This window comes from Oncorhynchus nerka, linkage group LG9a (assembly GCF_034236695.1).
Source record: "Oncorhynchus nerka isolate Pitt River linkage group LG9a, Oner_Uvic_2.0, whole genome shotgun sequence".
In the NCBI taxonomy this organism is placed as follows: domain Eukaryota; kingdom Metazoa; phylum Chordata; class Actinopteri; order Salmoniformes; family Salmonidae; genus Oncorhynchus; species Oncorhynchus nerka.
The window spans coordinates 21,389,781-21,413,633 of NC_088404.1; the positions used below are offsets into that span (position 1 = coordinate 21,389,781).

The 23,853-nt window shown below is 43.0% G+C and overlaps 29 non-coding genes across 29 annotated transcripts; all 29 read right to left on the reverse strand.

The window, feature by feature from the left end:
* Positions 1-580: 580 nt before the first annotated feature.
* Positions 581-651, reverse strand: trnag-gcc (transfer RNA glycine (anticodon GCC)). The gene has a single exon. It is a non-coding gene; the product is annotated as a tRNA-Gly (tRNA).
* A 696-nt stretch (positions 652-1,347) lies between these two features.
* trnag-gcc (transfer RNA glycine (anticodon GCC)) lies at positions 1,348-1,418 on the reverse strand. Its single transcript has one exon. It is a non-coding gene; the product is annotated as a tRNA-Gly (tRNA).
* Positions 1,419-2,114: 696 nt separating this feature from the next.
* Positions 2,115-2,185, reverse strand: trnag-gcc (transfer RNA glycine (anticodon GCC)). The gene has a single exon. It is a non-coding gene; the product is annotated as a tRNA-Gly (tRNA).
* Positions 2,186-2,881: 696 nt separating this feature from the next.
* Positions 2,882-2,955, reverse strand: trnag-gcc (transfer RNA glycine (anticodon GCC)). Its single transcript has one exon. It is a non-coding gene; the product is annotated as a tRNA-Gly (tRNA).
* Positions 2,956-3,651: 696 nt separating this feature from the next.
* Positions 3,652-3,722, reverse strand: trnag-gcc (transfer RNA glycine (anticodon GCC)). Its single transcript has one exon. It is a non-coding gene; the product is annotated as a tRNA-Gly (tRNA).
* Positions 3,723-4,418: 696 nt separating this feature from the next.
* On the reverse strand, positions 4,419-4,489 carry trnag-gcc (transfer RNA glycine (anticodon GCC)). Its single transcript has one exon. It is a non-coding gene; the product is annotated as a tRNA-Gly (tRNA).
* A 695-nt stretch (positions 4,490-5,184) lies between these two features.
* Positions 5,185-5,255, reverse strand: trnag-gcc (transfer RNA glycine (anticodon GCC)). Its single transcript has one exon. It is a non-coding gene; the product is annotated as a tRNA-Gly (tRNA).
* A 695-nt stretch (positions 5,256-5,950) lies between these two features.
* Positions 5,951-6,021, reverse strand: trnag-gcc (transfer RNA glycine (anticodon GCC)). Its single transcript has one exon. It is a non-coding gene; the product is annotated as a tRNA-Gly (tRNA).
* A 696-nt stretch (positions 6,022-6,717) lies between these two features.
* trnag-gcc (transfer RNA glycine (anticodon GCC)) lies at positions 6,718-6,788 on the reverse strand. Its single transcript has one exon. It is a non-coding gene; the product is annotated as a tRNA-Gly (tRNA).
* A 696-nt stretch (positions 6,789-7,484) lies between these two features.
* On the reverse strand, positions 7,485-7,555 carry trnag-gcc (transfer RNA glycine (anticodon GCC)). Its single transcript has one exon. It is a non-coding gene; the product is annotated as a tRNA-Gly (tRNA).
* Positions 7,556-8,250: 695 nt separating this feature from the next.
* Positions 8,251-8,321, reverse strand: trnag-gcc (transfer RNA glycine (anticodon GCC)). The gene has a single exon. It is a non-coding gene; the product is annotated as a tRNA-Gly (tRNA).
* A 695-nt stretch (positions 8,322-9,016) lies between these two features.
* trnag-gcc (transfer RNA glycine (anticodon GCC)) lies at positions 9,017-9,087 on the reverse strand. Its single transcript has one exon. It is a non-coding gene; the product is annotated as a tRNA-Gly (tRNA).
* Positions 9,088-9,759: 672 nt separating this feature from the next.
* On the reverse strand, positions 9,760-9,830 carry trnag-gcc (transfer RNA glycine (anticodon GCC)). Its single transcript has one exon. It is a non-coding gene; the product is annotated as a tRNA-Gly (tRNA).
* A 696-nt stretch (positions 9,831-10,526) lies between these two features.
* Positions 10,527-10,597, reverse strand: trnag-gcc (transfer RNA glycine (anticodon GCC)). Its single transcript has one exon. It is a non-coding gene; the product is annotated as a tRNA-Gly (tRNA).
* A 696-nt stretch (positions 10,598-11,293) lies between these two features.
* trnag-gcc (transfer RNA glycine (anticodon GCC)) lies at positions 11,294-11,364 on the reverse strand. Its single transcript has one exon. It is a non-coding gene; the product is annotated as a tRNA-Gly (tRNA).
* Positions 11,365-12,824: 1,460 nt separating this feature from the next.
* On the reverse strand, positions 12,825-12,895 carry trnag-gcc (transfer RNA glycine (anticodon GCC)). Its single transcript has one exon. It is a non-coding gene; the product is annotated as a tRNA-Gly (tRNA).
* A 695-nt stretch (positions 12,896-13,590) lies between these two features.
* Positions 13,591-13,661, reverse strand: trnag-gcc (transfer RNA glycine (anticodon GCC)). Its single transcript has one exon. It is a non-coding gene; the product is annotated as a tRNA-Gly (tRNA).
* Positions 13,662-14,357: 696 nt separating this feature from the next.
* Positions 14,358-14,428, reverse strand: trnag-gcc (transfer RNA glycine (anticodon GCC)). The gene has a single exon. It is a non-coding gene; the product is annotated as a tRNA-Gly (tRNA).
* A 1,460-nt stretch (positions 14,429-15,888) lies between these two features.
* On the reverse strand, positions 15,889-15,959 carry trnag-gcc (transfer RNA glycine (anticodon GCC)). The gene has a single exon. It is a non-coding gene; the product is annotated as a tRNA-Gly (tRNA).
* A 696-nt stretch (positions 15,960-16,655) lies between these two features.
* On the reverse strand, positions 16,656-16,726 carry trnag-gcc (transfer RNA glycine (anticodon GCC)). The gene has a single exon. It is a non-coding gene; the product is annotated as a tRNA-Gly (tRNA).
* A 694-nt stretch (positions 16,727-17,420) lies between these two features.
* On the reverse strand, positions 17,421-17,490 carry trnag-gcc (transfer RNA glycine (anticodon GCC)). Its single transcript has one exon. It is a non-coding gene; the product is annotated as a tRNA-Gly (tRNA).
* Positions 17,491-18,186: 696 nt separating this feature from the next.
* trnag-gcc (transfer RNA glycine (anticodon GCC)) lies at positions 18,187-18,257 on the reverse strand. Its single transcript has one exon. It is a non-coding gene; the product is annotated as a tRNA-Gly (tRNA).
* A 694-nt stretch (positions 18,258-18,951) lies between these two features.
* trnag-gcc (transfer RNA glycine (anticodon GCC)) lies at positions 18,952-19,022 on the reverse strand. Its single transcript has one exon. It is a non-coding gene; the product is annotated as a tRNA-Gly (tRNA).
* Positions 19,023-19,718: 696 nt separating this feature from the next.
* On the reverse strand, positions 19,719-19,789 carry trnag-gcc (transfer RNA glycine (anticodon GCC)). The gene has a single exon. It is a non-coding gene; the product is annotated as a tRNA-Gly (tRNA).
* Positions 19,790-20,486: 697 nt separating this feature from the next.
* On the reverse strand, positions 20,487-20,557 carry trnag-gcc (transfer RNA glycine (anticodon GCC)). Its single transcript has one exon. It is a non-coding gene; the product is annotated as a tRNA-Gly (tRNA).
* A 696-nt stretch (positions 20,558-21,253) lies between these two features.
* On the reverse strand, positions 21,254-21,324 carry trnag-gcc (transfer RNA glycine (anticodon GCC)). Its single transcript has one exon. It is a non-coding gene; the product is annotated as a tRNA-Gly (tRNA).
* Positions 21,325-22,019: 695 nt separating this feature from the next.
* On the reverse strand, positions 22,020-22,090 carry trnag-gcc (transfer RNA glycine (anticodon GCC)). The gene has a single exon. It is a non-coding gene; the product is annotated as a tRNA-Gly (tRNA).
* A 696-nt stretch (positions 22,091-22,786) lies between these two features.
* Positions 22,787-22,857, reverse strand: trnag-gcc (transfer RNA glycine (anticodon GCC)). Its single transcript has one exon. It is a non-coding gene; the product is annotated as a tRNA-Gly (tRNA).
* Positions 22,858-23,553: 696 nt separating this feature from the next.
* Positions 23,554-23,624, reverse strand: trnag-gcc (transfer RNA glycine (anticodon GCC)). The gene has a single exon. It is a non-coding gene; the product is annotated as a tRNA-Gly (tRNA).
* Positions 23,625-23,853: the final 229 nt, after the last annotated feature.

Below are 23,853 nucleotides of genomic sequence, written 5' to 3' on the forward strand. Positions count from 1 at the left end.
CCGATTTTCCGGTAACACAGTACTCATCAAACAGTAGTCAAGGTGCTACAAAACTGTAGGACCTGCCTTGTTGATAGTGTTGTTAAGAAGGTAGAGTATCGCTTTATTATAGACAGACTTCTCCCTGTCTTAGCTACTACTGCGTCAATATGTTTTGACCATGACAGTTTACAATCTAGGGTTGCTCCAAGCAGTTTAGTCATCTCAACTTGCTCAATTTCCACGTGACTTATTACAAGATTTAGTTGAGCTTTAGGGTTTAGTGAGTGTTTTGTTCCAAATACAATGTCTTTAGTTTTATAAATATTTAGGGCTAACTTACTCCTTGCTACCCACTCTGAAACTAACTGCAGCTCTTTGTTGAGTGTTGCAGTCATTTCAGTCGTTGTAGTAGCTGACGTGTATAGTGTAGAGTCATCCGCATACACATGGCTTTACTCAAAGTCAGTGGCATGTCGTTAGTAAAAATGTACACAAGGTCCAAAAGGAATTTGGCTTCCGCTCTAGCCCTAAGACTCTTTTACAAGTAACAGTCACTGGCGAGGTCTGAAAACACTACCTGCCGCCCAAAAATGGAACATGCATTGGCCGGGAATCGAACCCGGGCCTCCCGCGTGGCAGGCGAGAATTCTACCACTGAACCACCAATGCTTAGATAGACTACTAAAAGGGGTTCCCGGCCTCAAACAATGCGAGTAGAGTGGAGTGACTAAAAACAGAAGAACACCATTGTCAAGGAACAAGGAATTTCTCAAACTCCGTTGTGCCCGATTTTCCGGTAACACAGTACTCATCAAACAGTATTCAAGGTGCTACAAAACTGTAGGACCTGCCTTGTTGATAGTGTTGTTAAGAAGGTAGAGCATCGCTTTATTATAGACAGACTTCTCCCTGTCTTAGCTACTACTGCGTCAATATGTTTTGACCATGACAGTTTACAATCTAGGGTTACTCCAAGCAGTTTAGTCATCTCAACTTGCTCAATTTCCACGTGACTTATTACAAGATTTAGTTGAGCTTTAGGGTTTAGTGAGTGTTTTGTTCCAAATACAATGTCTTTAGTTTTATAAATATTTAGGGCTAACTTACTCCTTGCTACCCACTCTGAAACTAACTGCAGCTCTTTGTTGAGTGTTGCAGTCATTTCAGTCGCTGTAGTAGCTGACGTGTATAGTGTAGAGTCATCCGCATACACATGGCTTTACTCAAAGTCAGTGGCATGTCGTTAGTAAAAATGTACACAAGGTCCAAAAGGAATTTGGCTTCCGCTCTAGCCCTAAGACTCTTTTACAAGTAACAGTCACTGGCGAGGTCTGAAAACACTACCTGCCGCCCTGAAATGGAACATGCATTGGCCGGGAATCGAACCCAGGCCTCCCGCGTGGCAGGCGAGAATTCTACCACTGAACCACCAATGCTTAGATAGACTACTAAAAGGGGTTCCCGGCCTCAAACAATGCGAGTAGAGTGGAGTGACTAAAAACAGAAGAACACCATTGTCAAGGAACAAGGAATTTCTCAAACTCCGTTGTGCCCGATTTTCCGGTAACACAGTACTCATCAAACAGTATTCAAGGTGCTACAAAACTGTAGGACCTGCCTTGTTGATAGTGTTGTTAAGAAGGTAGAGCATCGCTTTATTATAGACAGACTTCTCCCTGTCTTAGCTACTACTGCGTCAATATGTTTTGACCATGACAGTTTACAATCTAGGGTTACTCCAAGCAGTTTAGTCATCTCAACTTGCTCAATTTCCACGTGACTTATTACAAGATTTAGTTGAGCTTTAGGGTTTAGTGAGTGTTTTGTTCCAAATACAATGCTTTTAGTTTTATAAATATTTAGGGCTAACTTACTCCTTGCTACCCACTCTGAAACTAACTGCAGCTCTTTGTTGAGTGTTGCAGTCATTTCAGTCGCTGTAGTAGCTGACGTGTATAGTGTAGAGTCATCCGCATACACATGGCTTTACTCAAAGTCAGTGGCATGTCGTTAGTAAAAATGTACACAAGGTCCAAAAGGAATTTGGCTTCCGCTCTAGCCCTAAGACTCTTTTACAAGTAACAGTCACTGGCGAGGTCTGAAAACACTACCTGCCGCCCTAAAATGGAACATGCATTGGCCGGGAATCGAACCCGGGCCTCCCGCGTGGCAGGCGAGAATTCTACCACTGAACCACCAATGCTTAGATAGACTACTAAAAGGGGTTCCCGGCCTCAAACAATGCGAGTAGAGTGGAGTGACTAAAAACAGAAGAACACCATTGTCAAGGAACAAGGAATTTCTCAAACTCCGTTGTGCCCGATTTTCCGGTAACACAGTACTCATCAAACAGTATTCAAGGTGCTACAAAACTGTAGGACCTGCCTTGTTGATAGTGTTGTTAAGAAGGTAGAGCATCGCTTTATTATAGACAGACTTCTCCCTGTCTTAGCTACTACTGCGTCAATATGTTTTGACCATGACAGTTTACAATCTAGGGTTACTCCAAGCAGTTTAGTCATCTCAACTTGCTCAATTTCCACGTGACTTATTACAAGATTTAGTTGAGCTTTAGGGTTTAGTGAGTGTTTTGTTCCAAATACAATGTCTTTAGTTTTATAAATATTTAGGGCTAACTTACTCCTTGCTACCCACTCTGAAACTAACTGCAGCTCTTTGTTGAGTGTTGCAGTCATTTCAGTCGTTGTAGTAGCTGACGTGTATAGTGTAGAGTCATCCGCATACACATGGCTTTACTCAAAGTCAGTGGCATGTCGTTAGTAAAAATGTACACAAGGTCCAAAAGGAATTTGGCTTCCGCTCTAGCCCTAAGACTCTTTTACAAGTAACAGTCACTGGCGAGGTCTGAAAACACTACCTGCCGCCCTGAAATGGAACATGCATTGGCCGGGAATCGAACCCGGGCCTCCCGCGTGGCAGGCGAGAATTCTACCACCACTGAACCACCAATGCTTAGATAGACTACTAAAAGGGGTTCCCGGCCTCAAACAATGCGAGTAGAGTGGAGTGACTAAAAACAGAAGAACACCATTGTCAAGGAACAAGGAATTTCTCAAACTCCGTTGTGCCCGATTTTCCGGTAACACAGTACTCATCAAACAGTATTCAAGGTGCTACAAAACTGTAGGACCTGCCTTGTTGATAGTGTTGTTAAGAAGGTAGAGCATCGCTTTATTATAGACAGACTTCTCCCTGTCTTAGCTACTACTGCGTCAATATGTTTTGACCATGACAGTTTACAATCTAGGGTTACTCCAAGCAGTTTAGTCATCTCAACTTGCTCAATTTCCACGTGACTTATTACAAGATTTAGTTGAGCTTTAGGGTTTAGTGAGTGTTTTGTTCCAAATACAATGTCTTTAGTTTTATAAATATTTAGGGCTAACTTACTCCTTGCTACCCACTCTGAAACTAACTGCAGCTCTTTGTTGAGTGTTGCAGTCATTTCAGTCGCTGTAGTAGCTGACGTGTATAGTGTAGAGTCATCCGCATACACATGGCTTTACTCAAAGTCAGTGGCATGTCGTTAGTAAAAATGTACACAAGGTCCAAAAGGAATTTGGCTTCCGCTCTAGCCCTAAGACTCTTTTACAAGTAACAGTCACTGGCGAGGTCTGAAAACACTACCTGCCGCCCTGAAATGGAACATGCATTGGCCGGGAATCGAACCCGGGCCTCCCGCGTGGCAGGCGAGAATTCTACCACTGAACCACCAATGCTTAGATAGACTACTAAAAGGGGTTCCCGGCCTCAAACAATGCGAGTAGAGTGGAGTGACTAAAAACAGAAGAACACCATTGTCAAGGAACAAGGAATTTCTCAAACTCCGTTGTGCCCGATTTTCCGGTAACACAGTACTCATCAAACAGTATTCAAGGTGCTACAAAACTGTAGGACCTGCCTTGTTGATAGTGTTGTTAAGAAGGTAGAGCATCGCTTTATTATAGACAGACTTCTCCCTGTCTTAGCTACTACTGCGTCAATATGTTTTGACCATGACAGTTTACAATCTAGGGTTACTCCAAGCAGTTTAGTCATCTCAACTTGCTCAATTTCCACGTGACTTATTACAAGATTTAGTTGAGCTTTAGGGTTTAGTGAGTGTTTTGTTCCAAATACAATGTCTTTAGTTTTATAAATATTTAGGGCTAACTTACTCCTTGCTACCCACTCTGAAACTAACTGCAGCTCTTTGTTGAGTGTTGCAGTCATTTCAGTCGCTGTAGTAGCTGACGTGTATAGTGTAGAGTCATCCGCATACACATGGCTTTACTCAAAGTCAGTGGCATGTCGTTAGTAAAAATGTACACAAGGTCCAAAAGGAATTTGGCTTCCGCTCTAGCCCTAAGACTCTTTTACAAGTAACAGTCACTGGCGAGGTCTGAAAACACTACCTGCCGCCCAAAAATGGAACATGCATTGGCCGGGAATCGAACCCGGGCCTCCCGCGTGGCAGGCGAGAATTCTACCACTGAACCACCAATGCTTAGATAGACTACTAAAAGGGGTTCCCGGCCTCAAACAATGCGAGTAGAGTGGAGTGACTAAAAACAGAAGAACACCATTGTCAAGGAACAAGGAATTTCTCAAACTCCGTTGTGCCCGATTTTCCGGTAACACAGTACTCATCAAACAGTATTCAAGGTGCTACAAAACTGTAGGACCTGCCTTGTTGATAGTGTTGTTAAGAAGGTAGAGCATCGCTTTATTATAGACAGACTTCTCCCTGTCTTAGCTACTACTGCGTCAATATGTTTTGACCATGACAGTTTACAATCTAGGTTACTCCAAGCAGTTTAGTCATCTCAACTTGCTCAATTTCCACGTGACTTATTACAAGATTTAGTTGAGCTTTAGGGTTTAGTGAGTGTTTTGTTCCAAATACAATGTCTTTAGTTTTATAAATATTTAGGGCTAACTTACTCCTTGCTACCCACTCTGAAACTAACTGCAGCTCTTTGTTGAGTGTTGCAGTCATTTCAGTCGCTGTAGTAGCTGACGTGTATAGTGTAGAGTCATCCGCATACACATGGCTTTACTCAAAGTCAGTGGCATGTCGTTAGTAAAAATGTACACAAGGTCCAAAAGGAATTTGGCTTCCGCTCTAGCCCTAAGACTCTTTTACAAGTAACAGTCACTGGCGAGGTCTGAAAACACTACCTGCCGCCCTAAAATGGAACATGCATTGGCCGGGAATCGAACCCGGGCCTCCCGCGTGGCAGGCGAGAATTCTACCACTGAACCACCAATGCTTAGATAGACTACTAAAAGGGGTTCCCGGCCTCAAACAATGCGAGTAGAGTGGAGTGACTAAAAACAGAAGAACACCATTGTCAAGGAACAAGGAATTTCTCAAACTCCGTTGTGCCCGATTTTCCGGTAACACAGTACTCATCAAACAGTATTCAAGGTGCTACAAAACTGTAGGACCTGCCTTGTTGATAGTGTTGTTAAGAAGGTAGAGCATCGCTTTATTATAGACAGACTTCTCCCTGTCTTAGCTACTACTGCGTCAATATGTTTTGACCATGACAGTTTACAATCTAGGTTACTCCAAGCAGTTTAGTCATCTCAACTTGCTCAATTTCCACGTGACTTATTACAAGATTTAGTTGAGCTTTAGGGTTTAGTGAGTGTTTTGTTCCAAATACAATGTCTTTAGTTTTATAAATATTTAGGGCTAACTTACTCCTTGCTACCCACTCTGAAACTAACTGCAGCTCTTTGTTGAGTGTTGCAGTCATTTCAGTCGCTGTAGTAGCTGACGTGTATAGTGTAGAGTCATCCGCATACACATGGCTTTACTCAAAGTCAGTGGCATGTCGTTAGTAAAAATGTACACAAGGTCCAAAAGGAATTTGGCTTCCGCTCTAGCCCTAAGACTCTTTTACAAGTAACAGTCACTGGCGAGGTCTGAAAACACTACCTGCCGCCCTAAAATGGAACATGCATTGGCCGGGAATCGAACCCGGGCCTCCCGCGTGGCAGGCGAGAATTCTACCACTGAACCACCAATGCTTAGATAGACTACTAAAAGGGGTTCCCGGCCTCAAACAATGCGAGTAGAGTGGAGTGACTAAAAACAGAAGAACACCATTGTCAAGGAACAAGGAATTTCTCAAACTCCGTTGTGCCCGATTTTCCGGTAACACAGTACTCATCAAACAGTATTCAAGGTGCTACAAAACTGTAGGACCTGCCTTGTTGATAGTGTTGTTAAGAAGGTAGAGCATCGCTTTATTATAGACAGACTTCTCCCTGTCTTAGCTACTACTGCGTCAATATGTTTTGACCATGACAGTTTACAATCTAGGGTTACTCCAAGCAGTTTAGTCATCTCAACTTGCTCAATTTCCACGTGACTTATTACAAGATTTAGTTGAGCTTTAGGGTTTAGTGAGTGTTTTGTTCCAAATACAATGCTTTTAGTTTTATAAATATTTAGGGCTAACTTACTCCTTGCTACCCACTCTGAAACTAACTGCAGCTCTTTGTTGAGTGTTGCAGTCATTTCAGTCGCTGTAGTAGCTGACGTGTATAGTGTAGAGTCATCCGCATACACATGGCTTTACTCAAAGTCAGTGGCATGTCGTTAGTAAAAATGTACACAAGGTCCAAAAGGAATTTGGCTTCCGCTCTAGCCCTAAGACTCTTTTACAAGTAACAGTCACTGGCGAGGTCTGAAAACACTACCTGCCGCCCTGAAATGGAACATGCATTGGCCGGGAATCGAACCCGGGCCTCCCGCGTGGCAGGCGAGAATTCTACCACTGAACCACCAATGCTTAGATAGACTACTAAAAGGGGTTCCCGGCCTCAAACAATGCGAGTAGAGTGGAGTGACTAAAAACAGAAGAACACCATTGTCAAGGAACAAGGAATTTCTCAAACTCCGTTGTGCCCGATTTTCCGGTAACACAGTACTCATCAAACAGTATTCAAGGTGCTACAAAACTGTAGGACCTGCCTTGTTGATAGTGTTGTTAAGAAGGTAGAGCATCGCTTTATTATAGACAGACTTCTCCCTGTCTTAGCTACTACTGCGTCAATATGTTTTGACCATGACAGTTTACAATCTAGGGTTACTCCAAGCAGTTTAGTCATCTCAACTTGCTCAATTTCCACGTGACTTATTACAAGATTTAGTTGAGCTTTAGGGTTTAGTGAGTGTTTTGTTCCAAATACAATGTCTTTAGTTTTATAAATATTTAGGGCTAACTTACTCCTTGCTACCCACTCTGAAACTAACTGCAGCTCTTTGTTGAGTGTTGCAGTCATTTCAGTCGCTGTAGTAGCTGACGTGTATAGTGTAGAGTCATCCGCATACACATGGCTTTACTCAAAGTCAGTGGCATGTCGTTAGTAAAAATGTACACAAGGTCCAAAAGGAATTTGGCTTCCGCTCTAGCCCTAAGACTCTTTTACAAGTAACAGTCACTGGCGAGGTCTGAAAACACTACCTGCCGCCCTGAAATGGAACATGCATTGGCCGGGAATCGAACCCGGGCCTCCCGCGTGGCAGGCGAGAATTCTACCACTGAACCACCAATGCTTAGATAGACTACTAAAAGGGGTTCCCGGCCTCAAACAATGCGAGTAGAGTGGAGTGACTAAAAACAGAAGAACACCATTGTCAAGGAACAAGGAATTTCTCAAACTCCGTTGTGCCCGATTTTCCGGTAACACAGTACTCATCAAACAGTATTCAAGGTGCTACAAAACTGTAGGACCTGCCTTGTTGATAGTGTTGTTAAGAAGGTAGAGCATCGCTTATTATAGACAGACTTCTCCCTGTCTTAGCTACTACTGCGTCAATATGTTTTGACCATGACAGTTTACAATCTAGGGTTACTCCAAGCAGTTTAGTCATCTCAACTTGCTCAATTTCCACGTGACTTATTACAAGATTTAGTTGAGCTTTAGGGTTTAGTGAGTGTTTTGTTCCAAATACAATGCTTTTAGTTTTATAAATATTTAGGGCTAACTTACTCCTTGCTACCCACTCTGAAACTAACTGCAGCTCTTTGTTGAGTGTTGCAGTCATTTCAGTCGCTGTAGTAGCTGACGTGTATAGTGTAGAGTCATCCGCATACACATGGCTTTACTCAAAGTCAGTGGCATGTCGTTAGTAAAAATGTACACAAGGTCCAAAAGGAATTTGGCTTCCGCTCTAGCCCTAAGACTCTTTTACAAGTAACAGTCACTGGCGAGGTCTGAAAACACTACCTGCCGCCCCTAAATGGAACATGCATTGGCCGGGAATCGAACCCGGGCCTCCCGCGTGGCAGGCGAGAATTCTACCACTGAACCACCAATGCTTAGATAGACTACTAAAAGGGGTTCCCGGCCTCAAACAATGCGAGTAGAGTGGAGTGACTAAAAACAGAAGAACACCATTGTCAAGGAACAAGGAATTTCTCAAACTCCGTTGTGCCCGATTTTCCGGTAACACAGTACTCATCAAACAGTATTCAAGGTGCTACAAAACTGTAGGACCTGCCTTGTTGATAGTGTTGTTAAGAAGGTAGAGCATCGCTTTATTATAGACAGACTTCTCCCTGTCTTAGCTACTACTGCGTCAATATGTTTTGACCATGACAGTTTACAATCTAGGTTACTCCAAGCAGTTTAGTCATCTCAACTTGCTCAATTTCCACGTGACTTATTACAAGATTTAGTTGAGCTTTAGGGTTTAGTGAGTGTTTTGTTCCAAATACAATGTCTTTAGTTTTATAAATATTTAGGGCTAACTTACTCCTTGCTACCCACTCTGAAACTAACTGCAGCTCTTTGTTGAGTGTTGCAGTCATTTCAGTCGCTGTAGTAGCTGACGTGTATAGTGTAGAGTCATCCGCATACACATGGCTTTACTCAAAGTCAGTGGCATGTCGTTAGTAAAAATGTACACAAGGTCCAAAAGGAATTTGGCTTCCGCTCTAGCCCTAAGACTCTTTTACAAGTAACAGTCACTGGCGAGGTCTGAAAACACTACCTGCCGCCCTGAAATGGAACATGCATTGGCCGGGAATCGAACCCGGGCCTCCCGCGTGGCAGGCGAGAATTCTACCACTGAACCACCAATGCTTAGATAGACTACTAAAAGGGGTTCCCGGCCTCAAACAATGCGAGTAGAGTGGAGTGACTAAAAACAGAAGAACACCATTGTCAAGGAACAAGGAATTTCTCAAACTCCGTTGTGCCCGATTTTCCGGTAACACAGTACTCATCAAACAGTATTCAAGGTGCTACAAAACTGTAGGACCTGCCTTGTTGATAGTGTTGTTAAGAAGGTAGAGCATCGCTTTATTATAGACAGACTTCTCCCTGTCTTAGCTACTACTGCGTCAATATGTTTTGACCATGACAGTTTACAATCTAGGGTTACTCCAAGCAGTTTAGTCATCTCAACTTGCTCAATTTCCAACCTGCCTTGTTGATAGTGTTGTTTTGTTCCAAATACAATGTCTTTAGTTTTATAAATATTTAGGGCTAACTTACTCCTTGCTACCCACTCTGAAACTAACTGCAGCTCTTTGTTGAGTGTTGCAGTCATTTCAGTCGCTGTAGTAGCTGACGTGTATAGTGTAGAGTCATCCGCATACACATGGCTTTACTCAAAGTCAGTGGCATGTCGTTAGTAAAAATGTACACAAGGTCCAAAAGGAATTTGGCTTCCGCTCTAGCCCTAAGACTCTTTTACAAGTAACAGTCACTGGCGAGGTCTGAAAACACTACCTGCCGCCCTAAAATGTAACATGCATTGGCCGGGAATCGAACCCGGGCCTCCCGCGTGGCAGGCGAGAATTCTACCACTGAACCACCAATGCTTAGATAGACTACTAAAAGGGGTTCCCGGCCTCAAACAATGCGAGTAGAGTGGAGTGACTAAAAACAGAAGAACACCATTGTCAAGGAACAAGGAATTTCTCAAACTCCGTTGTGCCCGATTTTCCGGTAACACAGTACTCATCAAACAGTATTCAAGGTGCTACAAAACTGTAGGACCTGCCTTGTTGATAGTGTTGTTAAGAAGGTAGAGCATCGCTTTATTATAGACAGACTTCTCCCTGTCTTAGCTACTACTGCGTCAATATGTTTTGACCATGACAGTTTACAATCTAGGGTTACTCCAAGCAGTTTAGTCATCTCAACTTGCTCAATTTCCACGTGACTTATTACAAGATTTAGTTGAGCTTTAGGGTTTAGTGAGTGTTTTGTTCCAAATACAATGCTTTTAGTTTTATAAATATTTAGGGCTAACTTACTCCTTGCTACCCACTCTGAAACTAACTGCAGCTCTTTGTTGAGTGTTGCAGTCATTTCAGTCGCTGTAGTAGCTGACGTGTATAGTGTAGAGTCATCCGCATACACATGGCTTTACTCAAAGTCAGTGGCATGTCGTTAGTAAAAATGTACACAAGGTCCAAAAGGAATTTGGCTTCCGCTCTAGCCCTAAGACTCTTTTACAAGTAACAGTCACTGGCGAGGTCTGAAAACACTACCTGCCGCCCTAAAATGTAACATGCATTGGCCGGGAATCGAACCCGGGCCTCCCACGTGGCAGGCGAGAATTCTACCACTGAACCACCAATGCTTAGATAGACTACTAAAAGGGGTTCCCGGCCTCAAACAATGCGAGTAGAGTGGAGTGACTAAAAACAGAAGAACACCATTGTCAAGGAACAAGGAATTTCTCAAACTCCGTTGTGCCCGATTTTCCGGTAACACAGTACTCATCAAACAGTATTCAAGGTGCTACAAAACTGTAGGACCTGCCTTGTTGATAGTGTTGTTAAGAAGGTAGAGCATCGCTTTATTATAGACAGACTTCTCCCTGTCTTAGCTACTACTGCGTCAATATGTTTTGACCATGACAGTTTACAATCTAGGGTTACTCCAAGCAGTTTAGTCATCTCAACTTGCTCAATTTCCACGTGACTTATTACAAGATTTAGTTGAGCTTTAGGGTTTAGTGAGTGTTTTGTTCCAAATACAATGTCTTTAGTTTTATAAATATTTAGGGCTAACTTACTCCTTGCTACCCACTCTGAAACTAACTGCAGCTCTTTGTTGAGTGTTGCAGTCATTTCAGTCGCTGTAGTAGCTGACGTGTATAGTGTAGAGTCATCCGCATACACATGGCTTTACTCAAAGTCAGTGGCATGTCGTTAGTAAAAATGTACACAAGGTCCAAAAGGAATTTGGCTTCCGCTCTAGCCCTAAGACTCTTTTACAAGTAACAGTCACTGGCGAGGTCTGAAAACACTACCTGCCGCCCTGAAATGGAACATGCATTGGCCGGGAATCGAACCCGGGCCTCCCGCATGGCAGGCGAGAATTCTACCACTGAACCACCAATGCTTAGATAGACTACTAAAAGGGGTTCCCGGCCTCAAACAATGCGAGTAGAGTGGAGTGACTAAAAACAGAAGAACACCATTGTCAAGGAACAAGGAATTTCTCAAACTCCGTTGTGCCCGATTTTCCGGTAACACAGTACTCATCAAACAGTATTCAAGGTGCTACAAAACTGTAGGACCTGCCTTGTTGATAGTGTTGTTAAGAAGGTAGAGCATCGCTTTATTATAGACAGACTTCTCCCTGTCTTAGCTACTACTGCGTCAATATGTTTTGACCATGACAGTTTACAATCTAGGGTTACTCCAAGCAGTTTAGTCATCTCAACTTGCTCAATTTCCACGTGACTTATTACAAGATTTAGTTGAGCTTTAGGGTTTAGTGAGTGTTTTGTTCCAAATACAATGCTTTTAGTTTATAAATATTTAGGGCTAACTTACTCCTTGCTACCCACTCTGAAACTAACTGCAGCTCTTTGTTGAGTGTTGCAGTCATTTCAGTCGCTGTAGTAGCTGACGTGTATAGTGTAGAGTCATCCGCATACACATGGCTTTACTCAAAGTCAGTGGCATGTCGTTAGTAAAAATGTACACAAGGTCCAAAAGGAATTTGGCTTCCGCTCTAGCCCTAAGACTCTTTTACAAGTAACAGTCACTGGCGAGGTCTGAAAACACTACCTGCCGCCCTAAAATGTAACATGCATTGGCCGGGAATCGAACCCGGGCCTCCCGTGGCAGGCAAGAATTCTACCACTGAACCACCAATGCTTAGATAGACTACTAAAAGGGGTTCCCGGCCTCAAACAATGCGAGTAGAGTGGAGTGACTAAAAACAGAAGAACACCATTGTCAAGGAACAAGGAATTTCTCAAACTCCGTTGTGCCCGATTTTCCGGTAACACAGTACTCATCAAACAGTATTCAAGGTGCTACAAAACTGTAGGACCTGCCTTGTTGATAGTGTTGTTAAGAAGGTAGAGCATCGCTTTATTATAGACAGACTTCTCCCTGTCTTAGCTACTACTGCGTCAATATGTTTTGACCATGACAGTTTACAATCTAGGGTTACTCCAAGCAGTTTAGTCATCTCAACTTGCTCAATTTCCACGTGACTTATTACAAGATTTAGTTGAGCTTTAGGGTTTAGTGAGTGTTTTGTTCCAAATACAATGTCTTTAGTTTTATAAATATTTAGGGCTAACTTACTCCTTGCTACCCACTCTGAAACTAACTGCAGCTCTTTGTTGAGTGTTGCAGTCATTTCAGTCGCTGTAGTAGCTGACGTGTATAGTGTAGAGTCATCCGCATACACATGGCTTTACTCAAAGTCAGTGGCATGTCGTTAGTAAAAATGTACACAAGGTCCAAAAGGAATTTGGCTTCCGCTCTAGCCCTAAGACTCTTTTACAAGTAACAGTCACTGGCGAGGTCTGAAAACACTACCTGCCGCCCTGAAATGGAACATGCATTGGCCGGGAATCGAACCCGGGCCTCCCGCGTGGCAGGCGAGAATTCTACCACTGAACCACCAATGCTTAGATAGACTACTAAAAGGGGTTCCCGGCCTCAAACAATGCGAGTAGAGTGGAGTGACTAAAAACAGAAGAACACCATTGTCAAGGAACAAGGAATTTCTCAAACTCCGTTGTGCCCGATTTTCCGGTAACACAGTACTCATCAAACAGTATTCAAGGTGCTACAAAACTGTAGGACCTGCCTTGTTGATAGTGTTGTTAAGAAGGTAGAGCATCGCTTTATTATAGACAGACTTCTCCCTGTCTTAGCTACTACTGCGTCAATATGTTTTGACCATGACAGTTTACAATCTAGGTTACTCCAAGCAGTTTAGTCATCTCAACTTGCTCAATTTCCACGTGACTTATTACAAGATTTAGTTGAGCTTTAGGGTTTAGTGAGTGTTTTGTTCCAAATACAATGCTTTTAGTTTTATAAATATTTAGGGCTAACTTACTCCTTGCTACCCACTCTGAAACTAACTGCAGCTCTTTGTTGAGTGTTGCAGTCATTTCAGTCGCTGTAGTAGCTGACGTGTATAGTGTAGAGTCATCCGCATACACATGGCTTTACTCAAAGTCAGTGGCATGTCGTTAGTAAAAATGTACACAAGGTCCAAAAGGAATTTGGCTTCCGCTCTAGCCCTAAGACTCTTTTACAAGTAACAGTCACTGGCGAGGTCTGAAAACACTACCTGCCGCCCTAAAATGTAACATGCATTGGCCGGGAATCGAACCCGGGCCTCCCGCGTGGCAGGCAAGAATTCTACCACTGAACCACCAATGCTTAGATAGACTACTAAAAGGGGTTCCCGGCCTCAAACAATGCGAGTAGAGTGGAGTGACTAAAAACAGAAGAACACCATTGTCAAGGAACAAGGAATTTCTCAAACTCCGTTGTGCCCGATTTTCCGGTAACACAGTACTCATCAAACAGTATTCAAGGTGCTACAAAACTGTAGGACCTGCCTTGTTGATAGTGTTGTTAAGAAGGTAGAGCATCGCTTTATTATAGACAGACTTCTCCCTGTCTTAGCTACTACTGCGTCAATATGTTTTGACCATGACAGTTTACAATCTAGGGTTACTCCAAGCAGTTTAGTCATCTCAACTTGCTCAATTTCCACGTGACTTATTACAAGATTTAGTTGAGCTTTAGGGTTTAGTGAGTGTTTTGTTCCAAATACAATGTCTTTAGTTTTATAAATATTTAGGGCTAACTTACTCCTTGCTACCCACTCTGAAACTAACTGCAGCTCTTTGTTGAGTGTTGCAGTCATTTCAGTCGCTGTAGTAGCTGACGTGTATAGTGTAGAGTCATCCGCATACACATGGCTTTACTCAAAGTCAGTGGCATGTCGTTAGTAAAAATGTACACAAGGTCCAAAAGGAATTTGGCTTCCGCTCTAGCCCTAAGACTCTTTTACAAGTAACAGTCACTGGCGAGGTCTGAAAACACTACCTGCCGCCCTGAAATGGAACATGCATTGGCCGGGAATCGAACCCGGGCCTCCCGCGTGGCAGGCGAGAATTCTACCACTGAACCACCAATGCTTAGATAGACTACTAAAAGGGGTTCCCGGCCTCAAACAATGCGAGAGAGTGGAGTGACTAAAAACAGAAGAACACCATTGTCAAGGAACAAGGAATTTCTCAAACTCCGTTGTGCCCGATTTTCCGGTAACACAGTACTCATCAAACAGTATTCAAGGTGCTACAAAACTGTAGGACCTGCCTTGTTGATAGTGTTGTTAAGAAGGTAGAGCATCGCTTTATTATAGACAGACTTCTCCCTGTCTTAGCTACTACTGCGTCAATATGTTTTGACCATGACAGTTTACAATCTAGGTTACTCCAAGCAGTTTAGTCATCTCAACTTGCTCAATTTCCACGTGACTTATTACAAGATTTAGTTGAGCTTTAGGGTTTAGTGAGTGTTTTGTTCCAAATACAATGCTTTTAGTTTTATAAATATTTAGGGCTAACTTACTCCTTGCTACCCACTCTGAAACTAACTGCAGCTCTTTGTTGAGTGTTGCAGTCATTTCAGTCGCTGTAGTAGCTGACGTGTATAGTGTAGAGTCATCCGCATACACATGGCTTTACTCAAAGTCAGTGGCATGTCGTTAGTAAAAATGTACACAAGGTCCAAAAGGAATTTGGCTTCCGCTCTAGCCCTAAGACTCTTTTACAAGTAACAGTCACTGGCGAGGTCTGAAAACACTACCTGCCGCCCTAAAATGTAACATGCATTGGCCGGGAATCGAACCCGGCCTCCCGCGTGGCAGGCGAGAATTCTACCACTGAACCACCAATGCTTAGATAGACTACTAAAAGGGGTTCCCGGCCTCAAACAATGCGAGTAGAGTGGAGTGACTAAAAACAGAAGAACACCATTGTCAAGGAACAAGGAATTTCTCAAACTCCGTTGTGCCCGATTTTCCGGTAACACAGTACTCATCAAACAGTATTCAAGGTGCTACAAAACTGTAGGACCTGCCTTGTTGATAGTGTTGTTAAGAAGGTAGAGCATCGCTTTATTATAGACAGACTTCTCCCTGTCTTAGCTACTACTGCGTCAATATGTTTTGACCATGACAGTTTACAATCTAGGGTTACTCCAAGCAGTTTAGTCATCTCAACTTGCTCAATTTCCACGTGACTTATTACAAGATTTAGTTGAGCTTTAGGGTTTAGTGAGTGTTTTGTTCCAAATACAATGTCTTTAGTTTTATAAATATTTAGGGCTAACTTACTCCTTGCTACCCACTCTGAAACTAACTGCAGCTCTTTGTTGAGTGTTGCAGTCATTTCAGTCGCTGTAGTAGCTGACGTGTATAGTGTAGAGTCATCCGCATACACATGGCTTTACTCAAAGTCAGTGGCATGTCGTTAGTAAAAATGTACACAAGGTCCAAAAGGAATTTGGCTTCCGCTCTAGCCCTAAGACTCTTTTACAAGTAACAGTCACTGGCGAGGTCTGAAAACACTACCTGCCGCCCTGAAATGGAACATGCATTGGCCGGGAATCGAACCCGGGCCTCCCGCGTGGCAGGCGAGAATTCTACCACTGAACCACCAATGCTTAGATAGACTACTAAAAGGGGTTCCCGGCCTCAAACAATGCGAGTAGAGTGGAGTGACTAAAAACAGAAGAACACCATTGTCAAGGAACAAGGAATTTCTCAAACTCCGTTGTGCCCGATTTTCCGGTAACACAGTACTCATCAAACAGTATTCAAGGTGCTACAAAACTGTAGGACCTGCCTTGTTGATAGTGTTGTTAAGAAGGTAGAGCATCGCTTTATTATAGACAGACTTCTCCCTGTCTTAGCTACTACTGCGTCAATATGTTTTGACCATGACAGTTTACAATCTAGGGTTACTCCAAGCAGTTTAGTCATCTCAACTTGCTCAATTTCCACGTGACTTATTACAAGATTTAGTTGAGCTTTAGGGTTTAGTGAGTGTTTTGTTCCAAATACAATGTCTTTAGTTTTATAAATATTTAGGGCTAACTTACTCCTTGCTACCCACTCTGAAACTAACTGCAGCTCTTTGTTGAGTGTTGCAGTCATTTCAGTCGCTGTAGTAGCTGACGTGTATAGTGTAGAGTCATCCGCATACACATGGCTTTACTCAAAGTCAGTGGCATGTCGTTAGTAAAAATGTACACAAGGTCCAAAAGGAATTTGGCTTCCGCTCTAGCCCTAAGACTCTTTTACAAGTAACAGTCACTGGCGAGGTCTGAAAACACTACCTGCCGCCCTGAAATGGAACATGCATTGGCCGGGAATCGAACCCGGGCCTCCCGCGTGGCAGGCGAGAATTCTACCACTGAACCACCAATGCTTAGATAGACTACTAAAAGGGGTTCCCGGCCTCAAACAATGCGAGTAGAGTGGAGTGACTAAAAACAGAAGAACACCATTGTCAAGGAACAAGGAATTTCTCAAACTCCGTTGTGCCCGATTTTCCGGTAACACAGTACTCATCAAACAGTATTCAAGGTGCTACAAAACTGTAGGACCTGCCTTGTTGATAGTGTTGTTAAGAAGGTAGAGCATCGCTTATTATAGACAGACTTCTCCCTGTCTTAGCTACTACTGCGTCAATATGTTTTGACCATGACAGTTTACAATCTAGGTTACTCCAAGCAGTTTAGTCATCTCAACTTGCTCAATTTCCACGTGACTTATTACAAGATTTAGTTGAGCTTTAGGGTTTAGTGAGTGTTTTGTTCCAAATACAATGCTTTTAGTTTTATAAATATTTAGGGCTAACTTACTCCTTGCTACCCACTCTGAAACTAACTGCAGCTCTTTGTTGAGTGTTGCAGTCATTTCAGTCGCTGTAGTAGCTGACGTGTATAGTGTAGAGTCATCCGCATACACATGGCTTTACTCAAAGTCAGTGGCATGTCGTTAGTAAAAATGTACACAAGGTCCAAAAGGAATTTGGCTTCCGCTCTAGCCCTAAGACTCTTTTACAAGTAACAGTCACTGGCGAGGTCTGAAAACACTACCTGCCGCCCTAAAATGTAACATGCATTGGCCGGGAATCGAACCCGGCCTCTCGCGTGGCAGGCGAGAATTCTACCACTGAACCACCAATGCTTAGATAGACTACTAAAAGGGGTTCCCGGCCTCAAACAATGCGAGTAGAGTGGAGTGACTAAAAACAGAAGAACACCATTGTCAAGGAACAAGGAATTTCTCAAACTCCGTTGTGCCCGATTTTCCGGTAACACAGTACTCATCAAACAGTATTCAAGGTGCTACAAAACTGTAGGACCTGCCTTGTTGATAGTGTTGTTAAGAAGGTAGAGCATCGCTTTATTATAGACAGACTTCTCCCTGTCTTAGCTACTACTGCGTCAATATGTTTTGACCATGACAGTTTACAATCTAGGGTTACTCCAAGCAGTTTAGTCATCTCAACTTGCTCAATTTCCACGTGACTTATTACAAGATTTAGTTGAGCTTTAGGGTTTAGTGAGTGTTTTGTTCCAAATACAATGTCTTTAGTTTTATAAATATTTAGGGCTAACTTACTCCTTGCTACCCACTCTGAAACTAACTGCAGCTCTTTGTTGAGTGTTGCAGTCATTTCAGTCGCTGTAGTAGCTGACGTGTATAGTGTAGAGTCATCCGCATACACATGGCTTTACTCAAAGTCAGTGGCATGTCGTTAGTAAAAATGTACACAAGGTCCAAAAGGAATTTGGCTTCCGCTCTAGCCCTAAGACTCTTTTACAAGTAACAGTCACTGGCGAGGTCTGAAAACACTACCTGCCGCCCTGAAATGGAACATGCATTGGCCGGGAATCGAACCCGGGCCTCCCGCGTGGCAGGCGAGAATTCTACCACTGAACCACCAATGCTTAGATAGACTACTAAAAGGGGTTCCCGGCCTCAAACAATGCGAGTAGAGTGGAGTGACTAAAAACAGAAGAACACCATTGTCAAGGAACAAGGAATTTCTCAAACTCCGTTGTGCCCGATTTTCCGGTAACACAGTACTCATCAAACAGTATTCAAGGTGCTACAAAACTGTAGGACCTGCCTTGTTGATAGTGTTGTTAAGAAGGTAGAGCATCGCTTATTATAGACAGACTTCTCCCTGTCTTAGCTACTACTGCGTCAATATGTTTTGACCATGACAGTTTACAATCTAGGGTTACTCCAAGCAGTTTAGTCATCTCAACTTGCTCAATTTCCACGTGACTTATTACAAGATTTAGTTGAGCTTTAGGGTTTAGTGAGTGTTTTGTTCCAAATACAATGCTTTTAGTTTTATAAATATTTAGGGCTAACTTACTCCTTGCTACCCACTCTGAAACTAACTGCAGCTCTTTGTTGAGTGTTGCAGTCATTTCAGTCGCTGTAGTAGCTGACGTGTATAGTGTAGAGTCATCCGCATACACATGGCTTTACTCAAAGTCAGTGGCATGTCGTTAGTAAAAATGTACACAAGGTCCAAAAGGAATTTGGCTTCCGCTCTAGCCCTAAGACTCTTTACAAGTAACAGTCACTGGCGAGGTCTGAAAACACTACCTGCCGCCCTGAAATGTAACATGCATTGGCCGGGAATCGAACCCGGGCCTCCCGCGTGGCAGGCGAGAATTCTACCACTGAACCACCAATGCTTAGATAGACTACTAAAAGGGGTTCCCGGCCTCAAACAATGCGAGTAGAGTGGAGTGACTAAAAACAGAAGAACACCATTGTCAAGGAACAAGGAATTTCTCAAACTCCGTTGTGCCCGATTTTCCGGTAACACAGTACTCATCAAACAGTATTCAAGGTGCTACAAAACTGTAGGACCTGCCTTGTTGATAGTGTTGTTAAGAAGGTAGAGCATCGCTTTATTATAGACAGACTTCTCCCTGTCTTAGCTACTACTGCGTCAATATGTTTTGACCATGACAGTTTACAATCTAGGGTTACTCCAAGCAGTTTAGTCATCTCAACTTGCTCAATTTCCACGTGACTTATTACAAGATTTAGTTGAGCTTTAGGGTTTAGTGAGTGTTTTGTTCCAAATACAATGCTTTTAGTTTTATAAATATTTAGGGCTAACTTACTCCTTGCTACCCACTCTGAAACTAACTGCAGCTCTTTGTTGAGTGTTGCAGTCATTTCAGTCGCTGTAGTAGCTGACGTGTATAGTGTAGAGTCATCCGCATACACATGGCTTTACTCAAAGTCAGTGGCATGTCGTTAGTAAAAATGTACACAAGGTCCAAAAGGAATTTGGCTTCCGCTCTAGCCCTAAGACTCTTTTACAAGTAACAGTCACTGGCGAGGTCTGAAAACACTACCTGCCGCCCTAAAATGTAACATGCATTGGCCGGGAATCGAACCCGGGCCTCCCGCGTGGCAGGCGAGAATTCTACCACTGAACCACCAATGCTTAGATAGACTACTAAAAGGGGTTCCCGGCCTCAAACAATGCGAGTAGAGTGGAGTGACTAAAAACAGAAGAACACCATTGTCAAGGAACAAGGAATTTCTCAAACTCCGTTGTGCCCGATTTTCCGGTAACACAGTACTCATCAAACAGTATTCAAGGTGCTACAAAACTGTAGGACCTGCCTTGTTGATAGTGTTGTTAAGAAGGTAGAGCATCGCTTTATTATAGACAGACTTCTCCCTGTCTTAGCTACTACTGCGTCAATATGTTTTGACCATGACAGTTTACAATCTAGGGTTACTCCAAGCAGTTTAGTCATCTCAACTTGCTCAATTTCCACGTGACTTATTACAAGATTTAGTTGAGCTTTAGGGTTTAGTGAGTGTTTTGTTCCAAATACAATGTCTTTTAGTTTTATAAATATTTAGGGCTAACTTACTCCTTGCTACCCACTCTGAAACTAACTGCAGCTCTTTGTTGAGTGTTGCAGTCATTTCAGTCGCTGTAGTAGCTGACGTGTATAGTGTAGAGTCATCCGCATACACATGGCTTTACTCAAAGTCAGTGGCATGTCGTTAGTAAAAATGTACACAAGGTCCAAAAGGAATTTGGCTTCCGCTCTAGCCCTAAGACTCTTTTACAAGTAACAGTCACTGGCGAGGTCTGAAAACACTACCTGCCGCCCTAAAATGTAACATGCATTGGCCGGGAATCGAACCCGGGCCTCCCGCGTGGCAGGCGAGAATTCTACCACTGAACCACCAATGCTTAGATAGACTACTAAAAGGGGTTCCCGGCCTCAAACAATGCGAGTAGAGTGGAGTGACTAAAAACAGAAGAACACCATTGTCAAGGAACAAGGAATTTCTCAAACTCCGTTGTGCCCGATTTTCCGGTAACACAGTACTCATCAAACAGTATTCAAGGTGCTACAAAACTGTAGGACCTGCCTTGTTGATAGTGTTGTTAAGAAGGTAGAGCATCGCTTTATTATAGACAGACTTCTCCCTGTCTTAGCTACTACTGCGTCAATATGTTTTGACCATGACAGTTTACAATCTAGGGTTACTCCAAGCAGTTTAGTCATCTCAACTTGCTCAATTTCCACGTGACTTATTACAAGATTTAGTTGAGCTTTAGGGTTTAGTGAGTGTTTTGTTCCAAATACAATGTCTTTAGTTTTATAAATATTTAGGGCTAACTTACTCCTTGCTACCCACTCTGAAACTAACTGCAGCTCTTTGTTGAGTGTTGCAGTCATTTCAGTCGCTGTAGTAGCTGACGTGTATAGTGTAGAGTCATCCGCATACACATGGCTTTACTCAAAGTCAGTGGCATGTCGTTAGTAAAAATGTACACAAGGTCCAAAAGGAATTTGGCTTCCGCTCTAGCCCTAAGACTCTTTTACAAGTAACAGTCACTGGCGAGGTCTGAAAACACTACCTGCCGCCCTAAAATGTAACATGCATTGGCCGGGAATCGAACCCGGGCCTCCCGCGTGGCAGGCGAGAATTCTACCACTGAACCACCAATGCTTAGATAGACTACTAAAAGGGGTTCCCGGCCTCAAACAATGCGAGTAGAGTGGAGTGACTAAAAACAGAAGAACACCATTGTCAAGGAACAAGGAATTTCTCAAACTCCGTTGTGCCCGATTTTCCGGTAACACAGTACTCATCAAACAGTATTCAAGGTGCTACAAAACTGTAGGACCTGCCTTGTTGATAGTGTTGTTAAGAAGGTAGAGCATCGCTTATTATAGACAGACTTCTCCCTGTCTTAGCTACTACTGCGTCAATATGTTTTGACCATGACAGTTTACAATCTAGGGTTACTCCAAGCAGTTTAGTCATCTCAACTTGCTCAATTTCCACGTGACTTATTACAAGATTTAGTTGAGCTTTAGGGTTTAGTGAGTGTTTTGTTCCAAATACAATGTCTTTAGTTTTATAAATATTTAGGGCTAACTTACTCCTTGCTACCCACTCTGAAACTAACTGCAGCTCTTTGTTGAGTGTTGCAGTCATTTCAGTCGCTGTAGTAGCTGACGTGTATAGTGTAGAGTCATCCGCATACACATGGCTTTACTCAAAGTCAGTGGCATGTCGTTAGTAAAAATGTACACAAGGTCCAAAAGGAATTTGGCTTCCGCTCTAGCCCTAAGACTCTTTTACAAGTAACAGTCACTGGCGAGGTCTGAAAACACTACCTGCCGCCCTGAAATGGAACATGCATTGGCCGGGAATCGAACCCGGGCCTCCCGCGTGGCAGGCGAGAATTCTACCACTGAACCACCAATGCTTAGATAGACTACTAAAAGGGGTTCCCGGCCTCAAACAATGCGAGTAGAGTGGAGTGACTAAAAACAGAAGAACACCATTGTCAAGGAACAAGGAATTTCTCAAACTCCGTTGTGCCCGATTTTCCGGTAACACAGTACTCATCAAACAGTATTCAAGGTGCTACAAAACTGTAGGACCTGCCTTGTTGATAGTGTTGTTAAGAAGGTAGAGCATCGCTTTATTATAGACAGACTTCTCCCTGTCTTAGCTACTACTGCGTCAATATGTTTTGACCATGACAGTTTACAATCTAGGGTTACTCCAAGCAGTTTAGTCATCTCAACTTGCTCAATTTCCACGTGACTTATTACAAGATTTAGTTGAGCTTTAGGGTTTAGTGAGTGTTTTGTTCCAAATACAATGTCTTTAGTTTTATAAATATTTAGGGCTAACTTACTCCTTGCTACCCACTCTGAAACTAACTGCAGCTCTTTGTTGAGTGTTGCAGTCATTTCAGTCGCTGTAGTAGCTGACGTGTATAGTGTAGAGTCATCCGCATACACATGGCTTTACTCAAAGTCAGTGGCATGTCGTTAGTAAAAATGTACACAAGGTCCAAAAGGAATTTGGCTTCCGCTCTAGCCCTAAGACTCTTTTACAAGTAACAGTCACTGGCGAGGTCTGAAAACACTACCTGCCGCCCTAAAATGGAACATGCATTGGCCGGGAATCGAACCCGGGCCTCCCGCGTGGCAGGCGAGAATTCTACCACTGAACCACCAATGCTTAGATAGACTACTAAAAGGGGTTCCCGGCCTCAAACAATGCGAGTAGAGTGGAGTGACTAAAAACAGAAGAACACCATTGTCAAGGAACAAGGAATTTCTCAAACTCCGTTGTGCCCGATTTTCCGGTAACACAGTACTCATCAAACAGTATTCAAGGTGCTACAAAACTGTAGGACCTGCCTTGTTGATAGTGTTGTTAAGAAGGTAGAGCATCGCTTTATTATAGACAGACTTCTCCCTGTCTTAGCTACTACTGCGTCAATATGTTTTGACCATGACAGTTTACAATCTAGGGTTACTCCAAGCAGTTTAGTCATCTCAACTTGCTCAATTTCCACGTGACTTATTACAAGATTTAGTTGAGCTTTAGGGTTTAGTGAGTGTTTTGTTCCAAATACAATGTCTTTAGTTTTATAAATATTTAGGGCTAACTTACTCCTTGCTACCCACTCTGAAACTAACTGCAGCTCTTTGTTGAGTGTTGCAGTCATTTCAGTCGCTGTAGTAGCTGACGTGTATAGTGTAGAGTCATCCGCATACACATGGCTTTACTCAAAGTCAGTGGCATGTCGTTAGTAAAAATGTACACAAGGTCCAAAAGGAATTTGGCTTCCGCTCTAGCCCTAAGACTCTTTTACAAGTAACAGTCACTGGCGAGGTCTGAAAACACTACCTGCCGCCCTAAAATGTAACATGCATTGGCCGGGAATCGAACCCGGGCCTCCCGCGTGGCAGGCGAGAATTCTACCACTGAACCACCAATGCTTAGATAGACTACTAAAAGGGGTTCCCGGCCTCAAACAATGCGAGTAGAGTGGAGTGACTAAAAACAGAAGAACACCATTGTCAAGGAACAAGGAATTTCTCAAACTCCGTTGTGCCCGATTTTCCGGTAACACAGTACTCATCAAACAGTATTCAAGGTGCTACAAAACTGTAGGACCTGCCTTGTTGATAGTGTTGTTAAGAAGGTAGAGCATCGCTTTATTATAGA